The sequence below is a fragment of the Poeciliopsis prolifica genome, unplaced genomic scaffold (genome assembly GCF_027474105.1).
Source record: "Poeciliopsis prolifica strain line A6 unplaced genomic scaffold, Auburn_PproV2 SCAFFOLD009, whole genome shotgun sequence".
Lineage (NCBI taxonomy): Eukaryota > Metazoa > Chordata > Actinopteri > Cyprinodontiformes > Poeciliidae > Poeciliopsis > Poeciliopsis prolifica.
The window spans coordinates 1-6,277 of NW_026562384.1; the positions used below are offsets into that span (position 1 = coordinate 1).

At 40.4% G+C, this 6,277-nt stretch overlaps 12 non-coding genes across 12 annotated transcripts; 9 read left to right on the forward strand and 3 right to left on the reverse strand.

The window, feature by feature from the left end:
* Window positions 1-545: 545 nt before the first annotated feature.
* On the forward strand, window positions 546-618 carry trnav-aac (transfer RNA valine (anticodon AAC)). The gene has a single exon. It is a non-coding gene; the product is annotated as a tRNA-Val (tRNA).
* Window positions 619-748: 130 nt separating this feature from the next.
* trnaq-cug (transfer RNA glutamine (anticodon CUG)) lies at window positions 749-820 on the forward strand. Its single transcript has one exon. It is a non-coding gene; the product is annotated as a tRNA-Gln (tRNA).
* An 82-nt stretch (window positions 821-902) lies between these two features.
* trnav-cac (transfer RNA valine (anticodon CAC)) lies at window positions 903-975 on the forward strand. Its single transcript has one exon. It is a non-coding gene; the product is annotated as a tRNA-Val (tRNA).
* Window positions 976-1,292: 317 nt separating this feature from the next.
* On the reverse strand, window positions 1,293-1,364 carry trnap-agg (transfer RNA proline (anticodon AGG)). The gene has a single exon. It is a non-coding gene; the product is annotated as a tRNA-Pro (tRNA).
* Window positions 1,365-1,865: 501 nt separating this feature from the next.
* Window positions 1,866-1,938, forward strand: trnav-aac (transfer RNA valine (anticodon AAC)). The gene has a single exon. It is a non-coding gene; the product is annotated as a tRNA-Val (tRNA).
* Window positions 1,939-2,068: 130 nt separating this feature from the next.
* trnaq-cug (transfer RNA glutamine (anticodon CUG)) lies at window positions 2,069-2,140 on the forward strand. The gene has a single exon. It is a non-coding gene; the product is annotated as a tRNA-Gln (tRNA).
* Window positions 2,141-2,222: 82 nt separating this feature from the next.
* trnav-cac (transfer RNA valine (anticodon CAC)) lies at window positions 2,223-2,295 on the forward strand. The gene has a single exon. It is a non-coding gene; the product is annotated as a tRNA-Val (tRNA).
* A 317-nt stretch (window positions 2,296-2,612) lies between these two features.
* On the reverse strand, window positions 2,613-2,684 carry trnap-agg (transfer RNA proline (anticodon AGG)). Its single transcript has one exon. It is a non-coding gene; the product is annotated as a tRNA-Pro (tRNA).
* Window positions 2,685-3,185: 501 nt separating this feature from the next.
* Window positions 3,186-3,258, forward strand: trnav-aac (transfer RNA valine (anticodon AAC)). The gene has a single exon. It is a non-coding gene; the product is annotated as a tRNA-Val (tRNA).
* Window positions 3,259-3,388: 130 nt separating this feature from the next.
* On the forward strand, window positions 3,389-3,460 carry trnaq-cug (transfer RNA glutamine (anticodon CUG)). The gene has a single exon. It is a non-coding gene; the product is annotated as a tRNA-Gln (tRNA).
* An 82-nt stretch (window positions 3,461-3,542) lies between these two features.
* trnav-cac (transfer RNA valine (anticodon CAC)) lies at window positions 3,543-3,615 on the forward strand. Its single transcript has one exon. It is a non-coding gene; the product is annotated as a tRNA-Val (tRNA).
* Window positions 3,616-3,932: 317 nt separating this feature from the next.
* Window positions 3,933-4,004, reverse strand: trnap-agg (transfer RNA proline (anticodon AGG)). Its single transcript has one exon. It is a non-coding gene; the product is annotated as a tRNA-Pro (tRNA).
* Between the last annotated feature and the right edge of the window lie 2,273 nt (window positions 4,005-6,277).

Genomic DNA, 6,277 nt, shown 5'->3' on the forward strand with positions numbered 1-6,277 from the left:
TCTCGCACCCTAAGCGAGAATCATACTCCTAGACCAACGAGCCGCTTTTGAGGGAAACTTCCTACTCGATAGCAGTCCTGGCCTAGTTGGCTTGATGAAACAGCAAGTCCTCCTCTCACTTACCTTAAACTTTTTTTTATGCATGTGGCTCATTGGTCTAGGCGTATGATTCTCGCTTTGGGTGTGAGAGGTCCCGGGTTCAATTCCCGGATGAGCCCATTTAACTGCTCTCGGACGATTGCAAGGATTTGCAAAATATGCCAAATTCTCAATGTTTGAGATGATTTTCTGATGATGGTGCCAATTATTGTACAGAATGACAGAAACATCGTTCAGAGAACAGTATAAGACATTATTCATTGAAGGGGTAATATTTTATATGTATCAACTGGGAAATGACACTATCAAGAGTGGTTTCACACACTCAGGACTCTGAATCCAGTGACCTGAGTTCAAGTCTGGTAGAACCTTTTGTACTGCAATCGTCGATAAAGCTTTTGATTTGAATAATGGAACCTGAAACTGTCATTGAGCATTGAAGTTCAGTTTCTGTAGTGTAGTGGTCATCACGTTTGCCTAACACGCAAAAGGTCTCTGGTTCGAAACCAGACAGAAACAGTTTTTGGATGTTTTGCTTTGCAGACGTCGTCGTGAAACTGCAAGAGACGTTGTCGTTGTTCAAATGCTGATTCACGTCAATGTAGGCCTTTTGGAAATCAATGCTACCTCACCTAATTTCTTTCACGTAGGTTCTATGGTGTAATGGTTAGCACTCTGGACTCTGAATCCAGCGATCTGAGTTCAAGTCTCAGTAGAACCTTTTGTCTTTTCTCCTGCAATCGTCGACACAGTTTTAGATTTCAATGATGGAACCTGCGACTGTCGACGCTCATAGAAGTTCTGTTTCTGTAGTGTAGTGGTCATCACGTTTGCTTCACACGCAAAAGGTCTCTGGTTCGAAACCAGACAGAAACAGTTTTTGCATGTTTTCCTTTGCAGACGGCATAGTGAAACTACAAGAGACGATGGTCATTGTTCAAATGCTGATTCATTTCAATGCAGGCCTTTTTGAAATGAATGCTACTTCACCGAATTTCCATCATGTAGGTTCTATGGTGTAATGGTTAGCACTGTGGACTCTGAATTTATTGGAAGAAGTACAGTTGACATCAAAAAATTAGATTATTCCATATATAACCTGACTTTTTGTAGTATATTTGCAAGCTTTCCCATACACTTCTGTATAAAAGCAAACAGATGAGCTTTGCAGGGTCGTCTACATGTGGTCGACGGGGCTCGTCCGGGATTTGAACCCGGGACCTCTCGCACCCTAAGCGAGAATCATACTCCTAGACCAACGAGCCGCTTTTGAGGGAAACTTCCTACTCGATAGCAGTCCTGGCCTAGTTGGCTTGATGAAACAGCAAGTCCTCCTCTCACTTACCTTAAACTTTTTTTTATGCATGTGGCTCATTGGTCTAGGCGTATGATTCTCGCTTTGGGTGTGAGAGGTCCCGGGTTCAATTCCCGGATGAGCCCATTTAACTGCTCTCGGACGATTGCAAGGATTTGCAAAATATGCCAAATTCTCAATGTTTGAGATGATTTTCTGATGATGGTGCCAATTATTGTACAGAATACAGAAACATCGTTCAGAGAACAGTATAAGACATTATTCATTGAAGGGGTAATATTTTATATGTATCAACTGGGAAATGACACTATCAAGAGTGGTTTCACACACTCAGGACTCTGAATCCAGTGACCTGAGTTCAAGTCTGGTAGAACCTTTTGTACTGCAATCGTCGATAAAGCTTTTGATTTGAATAATGGAACCTGAAACTGTCATTGAGCATTGAAGTTCAGTTTCTGTAGTGTAGTGGTCATCACGTTTGCCTAACACGCAAAAGGTCTCTGGTTCGAAACCAGACAGAAACAGTTTTTGGATGTTTTGCTTTGCAGACGTCGTCGTGAAACTGCAAGAGACGTTGTCGTTGTTCAAATGCTGATTCACGTCAATGTAGGCCTTTTGGAAATCAATGCTACCTCACCTAATTTCTTTCACGTAGGTTCTATGGTGTAATGGTCAGCACTCTGGACTCTGAATCCAGCGATCTGAGTTCAAGTCTCAGTAGAACCTTTTGTCTTTTCTCCTGCAATCGTCGACACAGTTTTTGATTTCAATGATGGAACCTGCGACTGTCGACGCGCATTGAAGTTCAGTTTCTGTAGTGTAGTGGTCATCACGTTTGCTTCACACGCAAAAGGTCTCTGGTTCAAAACCAGACAGAAACAGTTTTTGCATGTTTTCCTTTGCAGATGGCATAGTGAAACTACAAGAGACGATGGTCATTGTTCAAATGCTGATTCATTTCAATGCAGGCCTTTTTGAAATGAATGCTACTTCACCGAATTTCCATCATGTAGGTTCTATGGTGTAATGGTTAGCACTGTGGACTCTGAATTTATTGGAAGAAGTACAGTTGACATCAAAAAATTAGATTATTCCATATATAACCTGACTTTTTGTAGTATATTTGCAAGCTTTCCCATACACTTCTGTATAAAAGCAAACAGATGAGCTTTGCAGGGTCGTCTACATGTGGTCGACGGGGCTCGTCCGGGATTTGAACCCGGGACCTCTCGCACCCTAAGCGAGAATCATACTCCTAGACCAACGAGCCGCTTTTGAGGGAAACTTCCTACTCGATAGCAGTCCTGGCCTAGTTGGCTTGATGAAACAGCAAGTCCTCCTCTCACTTACCTTAAACTTTTTTTTATGCATGTGGCTCATTGGTCTAGGCGTATGATTTCGCTTTGGGTGTGAGAGGTCCCGGGTTCAATTCCCGGATGAGCCCATTTAACTGCTCTCGGACGATTGCAAGGATTTGCATAATATGCCAAATTCTCAATGTTTGAGATGATTTTCTGATGATGGTGCCAATTATTGTACAGAATGACAGAAACATCGTTCAGAGAACAGTATAAGACATTATTCATTGAAGGGGTAATATTTTATATGTATCAACTGGGAAATGACACTATCAAGAGTGGTTTCACACACTCAGGACTCTGAATCCAGTGACCTGAGTTCAAGTCTGGTAGAACCTTTTGTACTGCAATCGTCGATAAAGCTTTTGATTTGAATAATGGAACCTGAAACTGTCATTGAGCATTGAAGTTCAGTTTCTGTAGTGTAGTGGTCATCACGTTTGCCTAACACGCAAAAGGTCTCTGGTTCGAATCCAGACAGAAACAGTTTTTGGATGTTTTGCTTTGCAGACGTCGTAGTGAAACTGCAAGAGACGTTGTCGTTGTTCAAATGCTGATTCACGTCAATGTAGGCCTTTTGGAAATCAATGCTACCTCACCTAATTTCTTTCACGTAGGTTCTATGGTGTAATGGTCAGCACTCTGGACTCTGAATCCAGCGATCTGAGTTCAAGTCTCAGTAGAACCTTTTGTCTTTTCTCCTGCAATCGTCGACACAGTTTTTGATTTCAATGATGGAACCTGCGACTGTCGACGCTCATTGAAGTTCTGTTTCTGTAGTGTAGTGGTCATCACGTTTGCTTCACACGCAAAAGGTCTCTGGTTCGAAACCAGACAGAAACAGTTTTTGCATGTTTTCCTTTGCAGATGGCATAGTGAAACTACAAGAGACGATGGTCATTGTTCAAATGCTGATTCATTTCAATGCAGGCCTTTTTGAAATGAATGCTACTTCACCGAATTTCCATCATGTAGGTTCTATGGTGTAATGGTTAGCACTGTGGACTCTGAATTTATTGGAAGAAGTACAATTGACATCAAAAAATTAGATTATTCCATATATAACCTGACTTTTTGTAGTATATTTGCAAGCTTTCCCATACACTTCTGTATAAAAGCAAACAGATGAGCTTTGCAGGGTCGTCTACATGTGGTCGACGGGGCTCGTCCGGGATTTGAACCCGGGACCTCTCGCACCCTAAGCGAGAATCATACTCCTAGACCAACGAGCCGCTTTTGAGGGAAACTTCCTACTCGATAGCAGTCCTGGCCTAGTTGGCTTGATGAAACAGCAAGTCCTCCTCTCACTTACCTTAAACTTTTTTTTATGCATGTGGCTCATTGGTCTAGGCGTATGATTCTCTCTTTGGGTGCGAGAGGTCCCGGGTTCAATTCCGGGATGTACCCAGAAAATTCATTAAGTGCAATTGAAATTTTAAAGATATGATCTGGATGTGACTTGTATTTTAATTTTTCCTTGAAGTACTGTTGAGATGAATACAGGACTCTTTGATTATCTGTAGTGCATTTTATGAAAATTATTTAATAGTCATCAACAAAAAAATGAACTAACAAAAGCAATACAAGACAAAACAATAGCTGGTTATTGCTAGCGGTGCGAGAAATCGCAGTTCCAAATCTCGGACAACTCTAGTTCACATCCTAACGACAATTGTAATGTTTGAAACTTGTGATTTTTCTATTTACTGTAGAAAACACTAATGGCTTATATAATGACACATGGTTGCACAGTGGGGCAGTGGGTAGCGCTGTTGCCTTGCAGCAAGAAGGTCCTGGGGTCTTTCTGCATGGAGTTTGTATGTTTTCCCTCTGCGTGCGTGGGTTCTCTCCGGGTTCTCCGGCTTCATCCCACGGTCCAAACACATGACTGTCAGGTTGATTGTGTGTGTGGTTGTTTGTCTCTCTGTGTTGCCCTGCGACACAGAGACCTGTCCAGAGTGACCCCGCCTCTCGCCCAGAACGCAGCTGGAGATAGGCACCAGCATCTCCCAACCCCGTTAGGCAGTCGGGAGATGACCAGAAAATGGATGGATGGATGATGACACGTTGTCCATTGCACTAAGTTTCTCATCTAAAGTACTTGAACAGTTTAACTCAAGTATCTAATCTTTATATTTAGGTATTTTTAGTCATAAATATTTGTGTTTTTTTGAGTAGCTGTGTATTTATTTAGTATATATGTAGTTTTTGCGTATAGGCAACTCCAGTGTTGTATAAAATCACAGCTCAACAAACAGCTTTTCAGAAAGCAAAAACTGACAGGGAACTGTTTGGCAATTATTTCCTGAAAATTAGTTTGTGCCCTGTAAATTTTGATTAAAACTATTGACGTTTTAACACTATTAACAAGTGCACTTCTCACTTAGTAATAGGTAATTATACCAAAAGTAATTCTATTGCACAGAAATGAGGGCAACCTACAGGCTCATGTTCTTGTCAAGGAGCAATGTTTTACTCTTGGCTTCTCCTGATGTCAAAGCTGCAAGAAAAGTTTATTTTGTTGGTTTGATCTTTTCCCAGAATGCCAAGAAAAGCTTAATTATGCATTACAGAGATTTTTTTTTTTTTTGCCATTGCATGGCATTTAGAAAATTTGTACAAAAGATGTGCATTTGAAAGAATGATCCACCAAAAAAAAAAAAAAATGCAAGAGTGGAAAAAAAACCTGCAAGAAATAGATTAAATGTCATTGTCAGAGGTGTACTGTGGGTTTTGTGAGCTCTTTTGTACAATCTCATCAAATACCTTGTAACTATTTGTTTTGCAAATTAGCTTTAGTTATACGTTTATTTAACAAAAACATTAAAAAGAGTCTCCGCACTCACTGTTTGAGTTCCTTCTGTTCACTCCTCTAGAGTTTATTCAGCTCACAAACAGCACATCACAAAACCATATGTGCCTGATCGCCGCTGTCTGTCCCAACGCTTCTCTCACCGGTGCTGTAGCGAAGATCACTCACACATGTTACACCAAGGAAAGCTCACTGCAAATAAAACCTTCAGTTTCCTGTACATTGACAAATTCTAATTATTTGTTAATTAGAAATTTTCAGATATGATTAAAAAGCCAGATTAATTAAAAAAAAATCATATGTAAGAATAGGGAACTAAGACAGCAAATTATTGAACAATCCAAAATATTGATTTCTCACTCTTCTGTTCAGGTTTACATTAAATCCAAAAGTTCACAAACATAAAGTGTTTCAATGTGAAGCATGAGTCAGATAAAATGCTACTTGACCGTTCAGACCGCAGATGAAACAAAACAATCGGATGCATATCTGGATCAGATTCACATGTTAAAGAGGAACAAATCTGATTATTTGACAGGGGAAAAGGTTGGAATTGGGCCTTTCAGACTGAAAAAGTTTCATATAGGTCACAAGGGCTAAAAAAAAACAAGAAAAAGAATCATAGTTATAGTCTCACAAGAACCATTAATACCAAGGACAGGCATTTTCTCCTGAACATATCAGAATTATTAG